The sequence below is a fragment of the Trachypithecus francoisi genome, unplaced genomic scaffold (genome assembly GCF_009764315.1).
Source record: "Trachypithecus francoisi isolate TF-2019V2 unplaced genomic scaffold, Tfra_2.0 Lachesis_group8, whole genome shotgun sequence".
NCBI classification, from domain to species: Eukaryota; Metazoa; Chordata; class Mammalia; order Primates; family Cercopithecidae; genus Trachypithecus; species Trachypithecus francoisi.
Window position 1 is genome coordinate 31,562,989 of NW_022681473.1, and position 18,956 is coordinate 31,581,944.

At 43.8% G+C, this 18,956-nt stretch overlaps 1 pseudogene; it reads right to left on the reverse strand.

Annotated features, from left to right (window-relative positions):
- Window positions 1-17,536: 17,536 nt before the first annotated feature.
- On the reverse strand, window positions 17,537-17,941 carry LOC117080762 (annotated as a pseudogene).
- Between the last annotated feature and the right edge of the window lie 1,015 nt (window positions 17,942-18,956).

Sequence of the window (18,956 nt, forward strand, 5' to 3'; positions counted from 1 at the left end):
GACCCTGTCTCTAAATAAATAAATAAATAAAATCCTTCACAGAACTAGCTCACAAGGAACTCAATCAACTTTTTGTCTCCTTACTCCAATCACTCTCTAGCACTCCATAGGTGCCTGGATCACCTTCTGCCTGAAACATATCTCAAGTATAGCCATCCAACTTTCTTTCCTGTCCTTACTCAAATATTGCCTTCATGGCGAAGCCTCCTCTTCAGTGATGACCACCTGTATTTACACTCCCTGTCTTTAGCTTTCTCCTTAGGGCTTGCCATCATCTTAGATACTATGGTATATATTTTCAGTCCCGTTGTCCCTCAAGGTAAGCTTTCAGAGGGCAATAATTTTTGTCTGTTTTCTTGATGCTTTGATCCCCAGAGCCTAGAACAGGGCCTGGCATGTAAAGGGAACTCAAATATTTGTAAAGTGAAAAAATAAATTTTCTGTGGAATCAGTAAGAAGCCCTCCATAAACTTACACTGCGAGAAGTCACAACTGTTTGAGATGACCCAGGCATGAAATCCAAGCTCTTTCCCTCAGCTATTCCTCCCACCTCTGCCTCCAAAAATTACTCTGCCCAGCCCAGGCATGGTGGCTCATGCCTGTAATCACAGCACTTTGGAAGGCCAAGGTGAGTGGACCACCTGAGATCAGGAGTTCGAGACCAGTCCACCCGTCTCTACTAAAAATACAAAAATTAGCTGGTTGTGGTGGCACACACCTGTAATCCCAGCTACTCGGGAGGCTAAGGCATGAAAATAGCATGAACCTGGCAGGTAGAGGTAGCAGTGAGCCGAGATCACACCACTGCACTCCAGCCTGGGTGACAGAATGAGACTCTGCCTTTTAAAAAAAAAAATTAAAATTAAAAATAAAAATAAATTACTCTTCCCAAAGGAGGCCAGTCCTCCTCGCACTCACCCTGTGTTCTTCACTGCCATTGCTCCTCATTAAACCACATATAGGTGTTCCTATGAAGAAATGGCCCTCCGCAGGCTCCGCAAGTGATGCCGATGCTTCTGTCCAAAGCCATGCAGTTTCAAGAAAAAGCTGGGAACTTTTTCAGAGCCTGAGTCACCAACCCATACTCCCCTTCCTCAGGGAAGTTGGTTGTTGTTTTGTTTTTGTTTTTTTCTCCAGTCCTTGGGTATCCTTTCTTACTATTAGACCCTGGGAGAATAGGAGGTACCCTGTCAACCAAAAAGAGCCCCCTAGTTACTAGTATCAAGGAGGAGATGTTCACCAAGAGGACTTCTGTCTCCTCCCTCCCAGGAGATCCTGGCTTGCTTGCTTTCTCTCTCTCTTTTTTTTTTTTTTTTTTTTTTTTGCTCTTGTTGCCCAGGCTGGAATGCAATAGCTCAATCTTGCTCACCGAAACCTCCACCTGCCGGGTTCAAGCAGTTCTTTTTTTTTTTTTTTTTTTTTTTTTTGAGACAGAGTCTTGCTCTGCCGCCCAGGCTGGAGTGCAGTGGCCGGCTCTCAGCTCACTGCAAGCTCCGCCTCCCGGGTTCACGCCATTCTCCTGTCTCAGCCTCCCGAGTAGCTGGGACTACAGGCGCCCGCCTCGTCGCCCGGCTAGTTTTTTGTATTTTTTAGTAGAGACGGGGTTTCACCGTATTAGCCAGGATGGTCTCGATCTCCTGACCTCGTGATCCGCCCGTCTCGGCCTCCCAAAGTGCTGGGATTACAGGCTTGAGCCACCGCGCCCGGCCAGGGTTCAAGCAGTTCTCCTGCCTCAGCCTCCCGAGTAGCTGGGAATACAGGTGTGTGCTAACACACCCAGTTAATTTATGCATTTTTAGTAGAGATAGGTTTCACTATGTTGGTCAGGAACTCCTGACCTCAGGTGATCCACCCACCCCCAGCCTCCCAAAGTGCTGGGATTACAGGCGTGATCCACCACGCCTGGCTATCCTAGCTTTGTTATACAAATAATCTGCCTTCTTCCCACAGATCAGCTTTGTATACCTGAGCCTCAGGAAGGGGCAACTGGAATGGAAAACAAAAAAAAAGAATCCATTCAGGAGTGTGCCACTCCTACCACTTTGCATAACTAAAAAGCCCACTCATGTAACTCTTTGTAGCCCAAAGATTTGCTTCTCCTTCTTAAAAAAAAAAAAAGGAAGAAAGAAACTATTTCCACTAAATTGTACGATAACACATATTTTTAGAACTCCGCAATCTCATCTTCCTCTGAGTGTTAGGTACTACAGTCAGCGCAAGGCAAAAATCTCACATAGTAAAATTCATCCTTGAAAATTACCTAAATTGGCCGGGCGCGGTGGCTCAAGCCTGTAATCCCAGCACTTTGGGAGGCCGAGACAGGCGGATCACGAGGTCAGGAGATCGAGACCCTCCTGGCTAACACGGTGAAACCCCGTCTCTACTAAAAAATACAAAAAACTAGCTGGGCGTGGCGGCGGGCGCCTGTAGCCCCAGGTACTCGGGAGGCTGAGGCAGGAGAATGGCGTGAACCCGGGAGGCGAAGCTTGCAGTGAGCTGAGATCCGGCCACTGCACTCCAGCCTGGGCGACAGAGCGAGACTCCGTCTCAAAAAAAAAAAAGAAAATTACCTAAATTACCCATAAAGCATAATATACGTTGTTTTGTATATACAACCTGGACACAATGTGTCTATATTAATGATATGTTACTTATAGTTAGTCATAAATTAAATTTTCACTTTTCATCTCTTGGAGCCCTTCAGAAATTTTATGAAGATTGTAATAACTGGTTAGCTTTTTCAGTTTCTTTTTTTTTTTTTGGCAGGATCTTGCTCCATCGCCCAGGCAGGCGTGCAGTGGCACAATCACAGCTCACTGCAGCCTCGACTTTCCAGGCTCAAGTGATTCTTCTGCCTCAGCCTCCCGAACAGCTGGGACTACAGGCATGTGCCACCACACCTGACAAATTTTTGTATATTTTGTAGAGACGGGGTTTCTCCATGTTGCCCAGGCTGATCATCTTCTTTGTATACAGTATAGTAATCACCCTCTTTGTCAAATTTTGCTAGAGCCCTCAATAAATCATTCAATTTCTTCCTCCAGGATAATGAATACACTAGCATGCCACCCCATCTGACACCCAAACAATCTCTCTGTGATTGGGAAATCATTAAAGTCCTTGGCACGTTATTTCCATAGGTTTTGCCAAAATACACCTTTCAGGTTTGATTGAATCATTGCCCACGTACTTCAACAACTTGAGTGGAAAGTCCTGCCAGCACTCACACTATTTACATTGTTCTTTCTCTCCAGAGCTGCTACATTTAGTTCTCAGAAGTCAAATGAACTTATGATGCAATATAACAAACTAGCATTGGTTTTATATTTTTAAAAATGTTTAAACTAAGGTAATGCAAAACAAAGCAAGTAAGCCTTCAGTCTTGTTTTCATCTCAACATTTCCCTGCTCACAAATCTTAGGACTATTGTTTTACCTACTGAAAATGTCCCTGTGTTTTAGTTTGGCTGTTGAGGCACATTACAGTTGGATCCCATAAATTTAACGTTTTAACCATTTTTCCTATACTCCATATGATCCCACCAAAGTGTTCTTTTCCCTTTCCCCAACTCTAACCCTTATTTCTCCATGCCCAGTAGCCATTCTTCAAAGTTAAATGTTCACCCTTCCAAAAAGCTTTTATTGAACATCCAATTCGTGTGTGTGTGTGTGTGTGTGTGTGTATGTGTGTCAGCATTTCACTCTTGTCACCCAGGCTGGAGTGCAGTGGCACCATCTCTGCTCACTGCAACCTCCAGCTCCCGGGTTCAAGTGATTCTCCTGCCTCTGCCTCCCGAGTAGCTGGGATTACAGGCACGAGCCCCCACACCCAACTAATTTTTTTATTTGTTAGTAGAGATGGGGTTTCACCATGTTGGCCAGGCTGGTCTTGAACTCCTGACCTCAGGTGATCTACCCACCTTGGCCTCCCAAAGTGCTGGAATTACAGGAGTGAGCCACCACGTCCTGCCTGAACATCCAATTCTTTTTTTTTTTTTGAAAGTTTTTAGTTTATTAATCTGCTCGTGAAAAATCCAAAATGGACACAGGTAGCCTTTACTGCAGCACCTTTACTCCTTCGGCTGTGATCCAATCTCCAGCTCATTTTTTGCCAGCACCAACATTGGCCTTTGCAGTCCCCCTGACTTTCTTCATTCTGTTCTTGCGTTCCTTTCGTTGCTTTCTTGAGGTCTTTTTCTTCTCATACAGGCCATGTCTTGCAAGTCTGTTTGGGTTCATTTTTCTTTGCATAATCCAGGAGTCATAAATCATGCCAAAGCCAGTTGTCTTGCCACCACCAAAATGAGTTCTGAATCCAAATACGAAGACATCCAGTGTGGTCTTGTACATTTTGGCTAGTTTTTCCCGAATTTCTGTCTTAGGCACTGTTGCCTTCCCAGGGTGAAGAACATCAATGACCATTTGTTTCCTCTGAAGTAGTCGGTTGGTCATGAACTTTCTTTTTTTTTTTTTTTGAGGCGGAGTCTCGCTCTGTCGCCCGGACTGGAGTGCAGTGGCCGGATCTCAGCTCACTGCAAGCTCCGCCTCCCGGGTTTAGGCCATTCTCCTGCCTCAGCCTCCCGAGTAGCTGGGACTACAGGCGCCCACCACCTCGCCCGGCTAGTTTTTGTATTTTTAGTAGAGACGGGGTTTCACCGTGTTAGCCAGGATGGTCTCGATCTCATGACCTTGTGATCCGCCCGTCTCGGCCTCCCAAAGTGCTGAGATTACAGGCTTGAGCCACCGCGCCCGGCCGGTCATGAACTTTCTAGTGCGGATAGTTACAGTGTCATTCATGATGGCGGCCTATATCTGAACATGCAATTCTTAAGTGATATTCATTCACCTCACAAATATTATTTAGTTCCTGCTATATAACAGGCACTGTTCCAAATTATTTTATTAAATAACACAAGGATAACTATTGTGGCTCAACAGTAATTGAGCCACTGTGGCTCACCTATAATCCCAGCACTTTGGGAGGCTGAGACAGGAGGATCCCTTGAGGTCAGGAGTTTGAGACCAGCCTGGCCAACATGGCGACACCCTGTCTCTGCTAAAAATACAAAAATTAGCCAAGTGTGGTAATCCCACCTACTTGGGAGACTGAGGCAGGAGAATCGCTTGAACCCATGAGGCAGAGGTTGCAGTGGGCTAAATTGGTGCCACTGCACTCCAGCCTGGGTGACAGAGTGAGACTCCGTCTCTAAATAAATAAATAAATGATACAGAGAGATTAACATTAATACAGAGAGCTTAAGAACCTTCTCCAGGCTGGACATGGTGGCTCACACCTGTAATTCCATCACCTTGGAAGGCTGAGGTGGGAGGATCTCTTGATTCCAGGAGTTTTAGACCAGCCTAGGGAACATGGCAAAACCCAGTCTATGCAAAAAATACAAAAATTAGGCAGGGCTTGGTGGCTGATGCCTGTCATCCCAGCACTTTGGGAGGCTGGGCAGATCACTTGAGGTCAGGAGTTCCAAACCGGCCTGGCCAACATGGTGAAACTCCAACTCTACTAAAAATACAAAAATTATCTGGGCATGGTGTGGTACACCTGTAATCCTAGCTACTTGGGAGGCTAAGGCATGAGAATCGCTTGAACCTGGGAGGTGGAGTTAGCAGTAAGTAGAGATTGCGCCACTGTACTCCAGTTTGGACAACAGAGCGAGAACCTGTCTCAGGAAAAAAATAAATAAATAAATACATACATACATATATATATATATTAGCTGGGCAAGGTGGCACATGCCTGTAGTCCCAGCTACTGGGGAAGCTGAGGCAGGAGGACGGCTTGAGCCCAGGAGACAGATGTTGCAATGAGCCAAATTTGCACCATTGCACTACAGCCTGGGTGATCAAGTGAGGCTTTGTCTCAAATAAATAAAAAAATGGTAACTATTACTATTCTCATTTTACCAGTGAGGGAATTGAAGTACAGAGACCCTGTCTAATTAAAAAAAAAAAAAAAAAAGAAGAAGGAGAACCAGCTTGTCCAAGGTTACATAGTAAATGATGGAGCTGGATTCGTACCCAAGCTGTCTGGCCTTAAACCTCTATTTCAAAATACAGATTTCCACTAAATGAAGTCTTTAAAATGTTTCTGGAAAACATGTAATCCTAAAGGAGATTTTAATTTCTCTTGCGAGGACTTAAAATTGAGATTTGTGTTCCTGACAGTTCTCAGTATCAAATCATGGCTATGACAAATATTAAACTATGAAAGGAAAGTAGAATTTTATGATCCTCTAAAATGGTACATGGAGAACAGTGGTTCAAGCTCATCTGGTTTCATCTCGTTTTACGGATGAAAGAACAAAGGTTCGGTTAAGTAAGAACAAAAACTCAGACAGATTTCATTACTTGCCCGAGACCATACAGGTCCAGTCCTCTTGCCTCAGTCATCCCATTTATAAATCAGAATGACTGTCTGTAGTCCCAAAATAGGAACTCCCTGATTTATTATTTATTTATTTCCAAATTCCTGCTTCCCTCTCTTTATATTCCTTCTTCCCTTCAGTCCTTCCATATTAAACGTTGAGTGCCTATTTTTAGGTAGTAAATCACCCATTCCTTGTTTCTGAGCTCATGTGCCATGGTGAAATGTATCAGGAAGTATGCAAGGACCTTACGAAAGTGGAGTGTGTTCAGTCATGCACATAACTATAACCAACTACAGCAAAAACTCTGCCTGCTAACACAGATTCCTCTGGGGTAGTGAAATGTCAGGCACTTAAAAAGAAATTATTTGAGTGCTGTGGCCCTATCTCAGCTCACTGCAACCTCTGCCTCCTGGGTTGAAGTTCAATTCTCATACCACATCATAATCTATCCTGTATATATGTTAGTCCACTATTCTAGAGGACACAGTGTAAGGAACTGTTCCTTCTACTGGGACAGAAGGGCGCCAGAGTGGATGAACGTTGAGAATAGCTGTGCCTTTAAAACTTTCAGAACAGGCCAGGCACCGTGGCTCAGGCCTGTAATCCCAGCACTTTGAGAGGTCAGAGTGGGAGAATCACTTGAGGTCAGGAGTTCAAGACCAGCCTGGCCAACATAGTGAAACACTGTCTCTACTAGAAATACAAAAATCAGCCTGGTGTGGTGGCGGGTGGCTGTGATCCCAGCTACTCAAGAGGAGGAGGCAGGAGAATCGCTTGAACCTGGGAGGGAGAGGCTGCAATGAACCGAGATTGGGACACCGCACTCCACCCTGGGCAACACAGCAAGACTCTGTTTCAAAAATAAATAAATACATACATACATACATAAAATAAAACTTTCATAACAGACAATAGAAGTGGGTCTAAGAAAATTTGTGAGGCTTGGACTGGCCCTCTTTCTTCCTTGTTTTTCCTCAGGATGCCCCTTATATTACATTTTGTCTACATACTTGGTTTTCTCCCTTATTTGTTCAAAGACTGTCTCTTCAAACGACTTCAGATTATGCTCTCATTATCAAAAGCACCCCATTGGAACACACCTCTTCCTACCAGGTGCGCAGAGATCCTTCACACTGAAATTACTTCTTTCTTTGATCAAAATACTCATTCCCCAAGTAAATTCAAGTTTAATATTAGGAAAAGTATGCCTTTTTTTTTTTTTTTTGAGACACTCTTGTCACCTGGGCTGGAGTGCAGTGACACTATCTCAGCTTACTGCAAACTCCGCCTCCCGGAATCAAGTGATTCTCCCATCTCAGGCTCCCGAGTAGCTGGGATTACAGGCACTTGCCACTATGCGCAGCTAGTTTTTTGTATTTTTAGTAGACACAAGGTTTCACCATGTTGTCCAGGCTGGTCTCAAACTCCGACCTCATGATTTGCCCGCCTCAGCCTCCCAAAGTGCTGAGATTACAGGCGTGAGCCACCACAGCCAGCCAGGAAAACTATGCTATTTAAAACATACTTTTATTTTATGTTTTATAATATCCAGAGTAAACAATAGCCCAAACAAAGCCTTTGTTGGAATAAGAAAAAGGCATTGACTCTACTTCCATCTGTCAGAAAATTATCTTTTTTTTTTTTAAATATATACCAGTTTTTTCCTATGACTGAGACTAGAGTGCAATGGTGTGATCACAGGTCACTGAAGCCTCGGACTCCCACGGTCAAGTGATTCTGCCACCTCAGCCTCCTGAGTGGCTGGGACTGTAGGCATGTGCTACCACATCCAGCCAATTTTTTAATTTTTTGTAGAGGTAGAGTCTGTCTATGTTGCTCAGGCTGATCTTGAATTCCTGTTCTCAAGTGATCCTCCAGCCTCTGCCTCCCAAAGTGCTGGGATTATAAGTATGAGCCACTGCACCTGACCCAGAAAATTTTTTTAATATGCCAATTTTTTTTTTTTTTTTTTTGAGACAGAGTCTCACTCTGTCACCCAGGCTGGAGTGCTGTGGCCGTCTCTCAGCTCACTGCAAGCTCCGCCTCCCGGGTTCAGGCCATTCTCCTGCCTCAGCCTCCCAGGTAGCTGGGACTACAGGCGCCGTCACCTCGCCCGGCTAGTTTTTTGTAGTTTTTAGTAGAGACGGGGTTTCACCGTGTTAGCCAGGATGGTCTCGATCTCCTGACCTCGCGATCCGCCCGTCTCGGCCTCCCAGAGTGCTGGGATTACAGGCTTGAGCCACCGCGCCCGGCGCCAATTTTGTTAAGGCAACACATTGTTGCCATCTGTTAGAAAAACATCATAATAAACACACACATCTGTGATATCTGCAATGTAAAGCATGCCTGTCCTCATGTAGCAGCTGTGCTGATACAGTCTTCCTTTCTTATCTTTTGACAAGAGAAGGAGAATCCTCAGTTAACTGTGCAACTTGGGGCACATTTCATAGCCTCCAAAGTCTTTTTCCTCATCTTTGAATTTGATGTAATTATGTCTACCTTGCATGAAGCTGAGAATTAAATGAGATGGTCAGCTGGGTGCAGTGGCTCATGCCTGTAATCCCAGCACTTTGGAAGTCTGAGGCGGGTAGATCACTGGAGTTCAGGAGTTTGAGGCCAGCCTGGCCAACATGGCAGAACCCCATCTCTACTAAAAATACAAAAATTAGCTGGGCATGGTGGCAGACACCTGTATTCACAGCCACTTGGGAGCCTGAGACAGGAGAATCGCTTGAACTCAGGAGGCAGAGGTTGCAGTGAGCCGAGATTGCACCACTGCACTCCAGCCTGGGGGACAGAGTGAGACTCTCTCTCAAAAAAAAAAAAAGAAGTGGACCCTAATTCCCTTCCTTTTGTGGGCTGGACTTAGTTACTTGTTCTTAACAAACAAAATAAAATGGAAATGATGGTGTGCAACTTCAGGCAGTAGGTCATAAAAATGGCTTTCACCTTGATACTTCTCCAATTGCTATGTTGCAAGCCTTATGGAGAAACTCATTTGGCAAGGAACTGAAGCCTTTGCTCAGTAGCCATATGAAAGAGCTTGGAAGCAGATCCTGCAGCCTCAGTCAAGCCTTCAGATGAATGCAACCCTGATCAACATTGAGTGCAACCTCCTTAAAGACCCCAAACCACACGAACCCATCTTAGCCTCTCCTGACGTCCTCATCCACAGAAACTATGAGATAGATGGTTGCTGCTTTAAGCTACTCAGTTTTGGGGGTAATGTGTTCTGCAGTAAGTGATAACTAATAAAATCACCATGTATGTACTAGACAATGTTCCAGGCACTGAGGATGTAATGATGAACAGTACAGACGCAATCCATGCCCTCATGTGGCACTTACATTCTAATGGGGCTGACAGAATATAAACAAGTAAAGAAAGAAATAAAGCCAGGTAGCAATACATACTCTAAGAAATACAAAGCCTGCCCAGGCACAATGGCTCACACCTGCAATCCCAGTGCTTTGGGAGGCCAAGACAGGCGGATCAATTGAGGTCAGAAGTTTGACACCAGCCTGGCCAACGTGGTGAAATACACGTGGTGAAGTACTAAAATACAAAAATTAGCCAGCAGTGGTCATGCACACCTATAATCCCAGCTACTCGGGAGGCTGAGACAGGAGAAACGCTTGAACCTGGGAGGTGGACCCTGCAGTGAGCCAAGATCACGTCACTGCACTTGAGAGTGAGACTCACTCTCAAGAAGAAAAAAAAGAAAGAAATACAAAGCCAGATGGAGATATAGAGAGTTCCTAGGGATTGAAGAAGAGACGTGGTGATGAGAGTGGAGTGAAGCATTTTTAGATAGGATATACATGGAGATAGCTTTAAGTAGAGACCTGAATGATATGAAGGAAGAATTATACCATTATGTGATGGAATAGTTTTGGTTTTTGTGGTGGTCATTGTTTTTTCAGGCAGATGAAATAAAAAATGTAAAGACTCAAAGGCAGAAAAAAGCTTGACATATTCCAGGAGCAGTCAGAAAGCCAGGGTGGCTTGGGAGGAGGAACCAGAAAGAGTGGTATGCAATAGGGTCTGTGAGTAGCAAGAGACCATACCCCTTCCCTTTCTGAACCCAGCCAAAGCCAACCACTGAAAAGGGAGTAACACCCATGTTCTTTACTGTGAGCCACAAAGCCTCTCTCTCTGCCTCATCCCCTACCATGCTACCCACCTCGGTTATTGCTTTGTGGGCACACTGGCCTTTGGTTAGCATTTATCACATCCAAAAATACCTTGTTAATTTTCTTACATACTTGTTTATTTATTTATTTTTTTTTTGAGACGGAGTCTCACTCTGTCGCCCAGGCTGGCGGTGCAGTGGCGCGGTCTCGGCTCACCACAAGCTCCGCCTCCCGGGTTCACGCCATTCTCCTGCCTCAGCCTCCTGAGTAGCTGGGACTACAGGCGCCCGCCACCACGCCCAGCTAAATTTTTTGTATTTTTAGTAGAGACGGGGTTTCACCATGTTAGCTAGGATGGTCTCGATCTGCTGACCTCGTGATCCACCAGCCTCGGCCTCCCAAAGTGCTGGAATTACAGGCTTGAGCCACTGCGCCTGGCCTATATTTTCTTTTTTTTATTTTAAATTTTTTATTTTTGTGGGTACACAGTAGGTGTATATATTTACGGAGTATATATGTTATTTCGATACAGGCACGTAATGTGTTAATAGTCACATTGGGGTAAATAGAGTATACATTACCCCAAGCATCTATCATTTATTTATGTTACAAACATTTCAATTATATTCCTTAATTATTTTTAATGTACAATAAATTGTTGTTCAGTATAGTCACCCTATTGTGTTGTTAAATACCAGATCTTATTCATGCTAATATATTTTCTTTTTTAAAAAAATCTAACTACATTTTCATACCCATTAACATTCCCCCGTCCCCTGCCCCCACTCCCCTTCCCAGCCTCTGATAACTGTCATTCTACTATTTCCATGAGTTCAGTTGTTTCCATTTTTAGCTCCCACAAATGAATGAGAACATGTGAAGTTTGTCTTTCTATACCTAGCATATTTCACTTAACATAATATCCTCCAGTTCTATCCATGTTGTTCCAAATGACAGGATCTCATTCTTTTTTATGGCTGTATATAGTACTCCATTGTATATATGTGTCACATTTCCTTTATTCATTCATCTATTAATGGATACTTAGGTTAATTTTAAATCTTGACTATTGCAAATAGTGCTGCAAGAAACATGGGAGTGCAGGTATCTCTTCAATATACTGATTTTCTTTCTTTTGGGGATATACCTAGCAGTGGGATTGTCAGATCATATGGTAGTTCTATTTCTATTTTTTTGAGAACTTCCATATTGTTCTCCATAGTGGCTGTACTAACTTCATGCTTGTTTATTTTGTCTCTTCCTATTACAGTGTAAGCTCCACCAGAGCAGCAGACTCTCATAAAGCCTTGTGGGATGAATGAAAGGAGTGTCATCCCTTAAGACATTGGCAACAAAATCATCGCCTGACATATTCTACTATAAATGCCTGCAGTAACCTATGCATAGAGGAGCAAATGAACTCCCACAGGAAGGTGGACAATCTCTGAGCCAGAGATAATTGGAACTCTGGCAGTTTGAGTGGACACTCCGTCACACACTCACCCACTCATTCACAGGGTTATGCAATTCCAAAAATTATGTGTTTGGCTCCAGGCAGATACATTTTTCCCCTCTAAGTCCAAAATAAAGATAGAAATGCATACATCTAACAGACTATATGGCAGAATTATTTTTCTTAAAAGGATGTGTAATTTATTAAACTATCAAATACCAGAATAAGATACTTAAGATTATGAGAAGCTTTCAGAGCAAAATGCAAATCCTGTCATTTACTTCCTATGTGACCTAGGCAAGCTACTTAATCTCTCTAAACTTCAGTCCCTTCATCTGTAACTAAGGAGATTCTAATACCTACTTACAATAACATCGTTGTAAAAATTCAATTAGATTCCAGACAGTTCTCAGACAAACAAAAATAAAAACGCTGAGTGTCAAATGATCACAGGAGCCAAATGAAAGAGCTCCCAATGGCTAAGCCTGGAACATTTTAAACAACAAAATACATGAAATAGCATTGGACTATATAACTCAAAGTGAAAAATAAATATCCATAATTCTATGGTGATATAAATAATAATTAAATAAGTAAATGCATGGGGAAGAAGAGACAAATCTCCCATGCAGAAGAACTTTAAATAATTTATGTAGATACTCAGCTCTCAAAGAGAGAGACCATAACCCTTCAGTCTTTAAGTGTGGGCTATGCACAGTGACTTCCTTCCAAAGAGTACAGTATCAAAACAAGGGTTGAGGGAAGAGTAACTTTATGGTGAAGAGACCAAACAAACGCTACTTTAGCCTGGTGATCAAGTTCAACATCAACAGTGATGAATCATGTTGACACTATGTGATATGACAAAAGTGGTACTTTACCTCTGTTTTTCCTCTCTAAAACCTGTAACACCAGTCTAATCATGAGAAAAACATCCAGTTAATTTCTGTGTGTGTGTGTATGTGCGTGTGTATTGAGACAACCGAGTCTCGCTCTGTCACCCAGGTTGGAGTGCAGTGGCATGATCTCGGCTCACTGCAAGCTCCGCCTCCCGGGTTCATGTCATTCTCCTGCCTCAGCCTCCCGAGTAGCTGGGACTACAGGTGCCTGACACCACATCCGGCTAATTTTTTTTTGTATTTTTAGTAGAGATGGAGTTTCACCGTGTTAGCCAGGATGGTCTCAATCTCCTGACCTCGAGATCTGCTCACATCTGCCTTCCGAAGTGCTGGGATTACAGGCCTAAGCCACTATGCCCGGCCTCAGTTAATTTCAACAGAGGTGCATCCTACACAATAATTGACCAGTACCCTTCAAAACTTTCAAGGAAAAATGAGGAAAGTCTGAAAAACTGTCCCAGGCAAGAAGAGCGTAAAAAAAAACATAACATTGGCCGGGCACGGTGTCTCACGCCTGTAATCCCAGCAGTTTGGGAGGCCGAGGCGGGCCGATCACGAGGTCAGGAGATTGAGACCAGCCTGACCAACATGGTGAAACCCCATCTCTACTAAAAATACAAAAATCAGCCAGGTATGGTGGTGGGCACCTGTAATCCCAGCCACTCAGGAGCCAGGATGTGGTGGTGGGTGCCCGTAATCACAGCTACTCAGGAACCTGAGGCAGGAGAACCAGTTGAACTGGGGAGATGGAGGTTGCAGTGAGCCAAGATCATGCCATTGCACTACAGCCTGGGTGACAGAGTGAGACTCTGTCTAAAAAAAAATAAATTAATTAAAATTAAAATTAAAAATAATATAAGGTAACCTAATGATTATTAGATACCTAATGTTCCAGGGATGAGATACTGAAACAGAGAAAGACATTAGATAAAAACAAAGGATATCTGAATATCCTTTGTGAACTTTAGTTATTAATAATATATCAGTATTGGTTCATTAATTGTGGCAAAGGTACCATGCTAATCTAAGATGTAAATAATAGGGGAAATTATGTAAATAATAGTGGGGATGGAGTCTATGAGAACTTTCAGTGCTATGCTCTCAATTCTTCTGTATATTTAAAACTATCCTAAAAAATTGAAGTCATCCACACGCAGTGTCTAACACCTGTAATCCTAGCACTTTGGGAGGCCGAGGCAGGTGGATCACCTGAGGTCAGGAGTTCAAGACCAGTCTGGCCAATGTGGTGAAACCCTATCTCTACTAAAAATACAAAAAAAGTAGCTAGACATGGTGGTGTGCACCTGTAATCCCTGCTACTCAGGAGGCTGAGGCAGGAGAATTGCTTGAACCTGGGAGGCAGAGGTTGCAGTGAGCCAAGATCACGCCACTGCACTCCAGCCTGGGCAACAAGCACGAAATTCTATCTTTAAAAAAAAAAAAAAAGCTTATTAAAAAAATGCAATTAGAAATTGTAGGTATGGCCGGGCGCGGTGGCTCAAGCCTGTAATCCCAGCACTTTGGGAGGCCGAGACGGGTGGATCACGAGGTCAGGAGATCGAGACCCTCCTGGCGAGCACGGTGAAACCCCGTCTCTACTAAAAATACAAAAAAAAAAAAAAACTAGCCGGGCGAGGTGGCGGGCGCCTGTGGTCCCAGCTACTCGGGAGGCTGAGGCAGGAGAATGGCGGGAACCCGGGAGGCGGAGCTTGCAGTGAGCTGAGATCCGGCCACTGCACTCCAGACGGGGCGACAGAGCAAGACTCCGTCTCAAAAAAAAAAAAAAAAAAAAAAAAAAAAAGAAATTGTAGGTAAAATAGACATAAAGTTTGTTTTTTTTTAAAGACGGACTTTTGCTTTATTGCCCAGGCTGGAGTGCAGTGGCATAATATCGGCTCACTGCAACCTCTGCCTTCCAGGTTCAAGCAATTCTCCTGCCTAAGCCTCCTGAGTAGCTGGGATTACAGGCACACACCACCACACCCAGCTAATTTCTGTATTTTTAATAGAGATGGGTTTTTTTTTTTTTTTTTTTTTTTTTGAGATGGAGTCTCGCTCTGTCACCCAGGCTGGAGTGCAGTGGCCGGATCTCAGCTCACTGCAAGCTCCGCCTCCCGGGTTCACGCCATTCTGCTGCCTCAGCCTCCCGAGTAGCTGGGACTACAGGCGCCCGCCACCTCGCCCGGCTAGTTTTTTATATTTTTAGTAGAGACGGGGTTTCACCGTGTTAGCCAGGATGGTCTCGATCTCCTGACCTTGTGATCCGCCCGTCTCGGCCTCCCAAAGTGCTGGGATTACAGGCTTGAGCCACCGCGCCCGGCCTAGAGATGGGTTTTTACCATGTTGGCCAGTCTAGTCTCAAACTCCTGACCTAGTGATCCACCCACCTCGGCCTCCCAAAGTGCTGGGATTACAGGCGTGAGTCATCACACTTGGCCAAATGTAAAGTTTTTTTTTTTTTTTTTTTTTTTGAGACAGAGTCGTGCTCAGTCACCCAGGCTGGAGTGCAGTGGCCCACTCACTGCAATTTCTGCCTCCCAGGTTTAAGAGATTCTCCTGCCTCATTCTTCTGAGTAGCTGGGATTACAGGTGCCCACCACTGTGCCCAGCTAATTTTTGTGTTTTTAGTAGAGACAGGGTTTCACCATCTTGGCCAGGCTGGTCTCAAACTCCTGACCTATTGATCCACCCACCTTGGCCTCCCAAAGTGCTGGGATTACAGGCGTGAGCCACCGCGCCCAGCCTAGATGTAAAGTCTAAGCACAGTGTCTGTTATTTATCATGGATACTGTAATGTAGGTCATCTACTCTTAGAGATCATTTGTAGTAAAATTATTATTACTTTATGGGCCTTTAAGAAAGAAAAACTGCTGCCAATTAAATATGACAAAATGCCTTAATACCGGTCCTGTGATATGTATAAATCAGTCATGCCAGCCTCCCATTGCTTTGAAACAACTTCATCACTTATGACTGTCTTACTTTCTTCCATCTCATAAAGAATTTAGTCATTCCTTTGTAGACAAAAATTATGAAATTAGTTACTCCCTGAATGACAAATATTTGCTTCACTAAATATCAAATGTATGTCCCACTGCTCTGTGTCTGTCCTTTCCTCATAAACAATAAATTTGTGTTTCAACAAAAAGTTGCAATACCCCCCCCTTTTTTTTTTTTTTTTGAGATAGGGTTTCACTCTGTCACCCACACTGGAGTGCAGGAGCACAATCATAGCTCCTCACCGCAGTCTCAACCTCAAAGGCTTAAGAGATCCTACTGCCTCAGTCTCCTGAGCAGTTGGGACTACAGGTGTGTGATAATTTTGGTATTTTTGGTAGAGACCAGGATTTCGCCATGTTACCTAGGCTGGTCTTGAACTCCTGGGCTCAAAGTGATCATGCCCAACTTGGCCACCCAAAGTGCTGGGATTACAGGCGTGAGCCACAGTGCCAAGTCACCATCTTCATCTGAACATTTTAAACAGCAATTAAATCCAACACCTGTAGTACTAACAATGCACATAACTGAATTAAAGTGACATAAATTTGAACAATTATGATCAAGTTCACCTGTGCAAGTCAAAGACAATTAGGTCACAAATGCTGCCTGGCAGATAGTAATTTTAACCTGTCATGCATGATAAAATATAAGTGACATCCTAATTTCAGAAATGTTGGCACCGCGGTGGCTCATGCCTGTATCCCAGCACTTCGGGAGGCTGAGGCGGGTGGATCACCAGAGGTCAGGTGTTCAAGACCAGCCTGCCAACATGGTGAAACCCTGTCTCTACTAAAAATACGAAAATTAGCCGGGCATGGTGGCATGCACCTGTAATCCCAGCTACTTGGGAGGCTGAGGCAGGAGAATCACTTGAACCCAGGAGGCGGAGGTTCAATGGGCCAAGATCACGCCATTGCACTTCAGCCTAGGCAATAAGAGAGAAACTCTGTCTCAAACAACAACAACAACAACAAAAACTACTGGGTGTGGTGGTGTGCACCTGTAGTCCCAGCTATTCAGGAGACTGAAGTGGGAGGATCACTTGAGCTGGAGAGGTGGAGGTTGCAGTGAGCTGAGATCCGGCCACTGTACTCAAGCCTAGGTGACAGAAGGAGACCCTGTCTCAAAATAAATCAATAAAATAACTAAAAAGTAATTTCAGAAATGTCAAAATGTGGAAATGAAAAGTGTAACTGGCCAGGCACGGTGGCTCACGCCTGTACTCCCAGAACTTTGGGAGGCTGAGGCAGGCGGATCATTTGAGGTCAGGAGTTCGAGACCAGCCCGGCCAACATGGTGAAACCCTGTCTGTACTAGAAATAGAAGAATTAGCCAGGTGTGGTGGCACACACCTATAATCCCAGCTACTCGGGAGGCTGAGGCATGATAATCGCTTGAACCCGGGAGGCAAAGTTTGCAGTGAGCCGAGATTGCACCACTGCACTCCAGCCTGGGTTACAGAGTGAGACTCCATATCAAAAAAAAAAAAAAAGAAATGTGTACCTTAGAGGGTTTAGATAAGTGACTATGGTACAGTCATAAAATGGAATAATACAGTGCAGCATTAAAATGAATAAGATAGACCTTTTTTAAAAAAAAAAAAGCTTTTAGTTTACTAATCTTCTCGTGAAAAATCCACAACAACCACAAATAACATCATTGCAGCACCTTTACTCCTTCGGCTTTTTGCCAGCACCAACATTGACTTTTGCAGTCCCCTGACTGTCTTCATTCTGTTCTTGCGTTCCTTTCGTTGCTTTCTTGAGGTCTTTTTCTTCTCATACAGGCCATGTCTTGCAAGTCAATGTTTGGGTTCATTTTTCTTTGCATAACCCAGGGAATCATAAATCATGCCAAAGCCAGTTGTCTTGCCACCAACAAAATGAGCTCTGAATGCAAATACAAATATGTCATCCGGTATGGTCTTGTACATTTTGGCTCGTTTTCCCTGAATTTCTGTGTTAGGCACTGTTGCTTTCCCGGGGTGAAGGACATCAATGACCATTTGTTTCCTCTGAAGTAGTCGGTTGGACATGAACTTTCTAGTGCGGATAGTTACCATGTCACTCATGATGGCAGTCTATGCTCAGAAAGCCAGGGAGGAAAACAATAGATAGACCTATTTTTATTTACATAAAAAGATATCTAAGACATGTTTAAAAATGTAAGACATATATGATCAATTTCCGTAAAATAAAGACTAATAAATATACTAATGTTAATATATGCACAAAAAGATATATGAATTTGTGAAAATAATATGTTTTGCTTACAATCAGTAAAGAAAAAAGAATATAAGCAATCAGTAAATCTTTGAATAAATTTAATAATATTCACCGGTAAAATTTCTTCATTTTAAAAATGGTTTTAAGCAAAACAAGTTAACTGTACCAGGACCGGTTCTAGGTGTTTTCCGATGCATTCTCTTAGCTAACAATGATAACAAAAGCTGACTAACCACTTAACACAAGGAGTGGTTAAGGGAAATTCCTGCATAGCATAAAATTTTGAGCTAGATCTCTAGGCCAAATTTATTCAGTACAGTTATGATATGAAGGATGATAAGCAATTATGATCTAGGCCAGGCTCGGTAGCTCATGCCTTTAATCCCAGCGCTTTACGAGGCTAAGGCGGGTGGATCACCCGAGGATAGGAGTTTGAGACAAGCCTGGCCGACATGATGAAACCCCGTCTCTACTACAAATACAAAAATTAGCTGGGCTTGCTGGCGTGCGTCCATAATCCCAGCTACTCAGGAGGCTGAGGCACGAGAATTGCTTAAACCCCGGAGGCAGAGGTTGCAGTGAACTGGAATTGCACCACTGCACTCCAGCCCGGGTGACAGAGAGACTCCATCTCAGAAAAAAAAAAAAAAAAAAAGTATCTGAAAGACTGTACTAATTTGCAACCTATCTTAGGCTGGGCATGGTGGCTCATCCTTATAATCCCAGCACTTTGGGAGGCTGAGGTGGGTGGATCATCTGAGGTCAGGAGTTCAAGACCAGCCTGGCCAGCATGGTGAAACCCCTGCCTCTACTAAAAATACAAAAATTTGCCAGGCATGGTGGTGCACGCCTGTAGTTCCA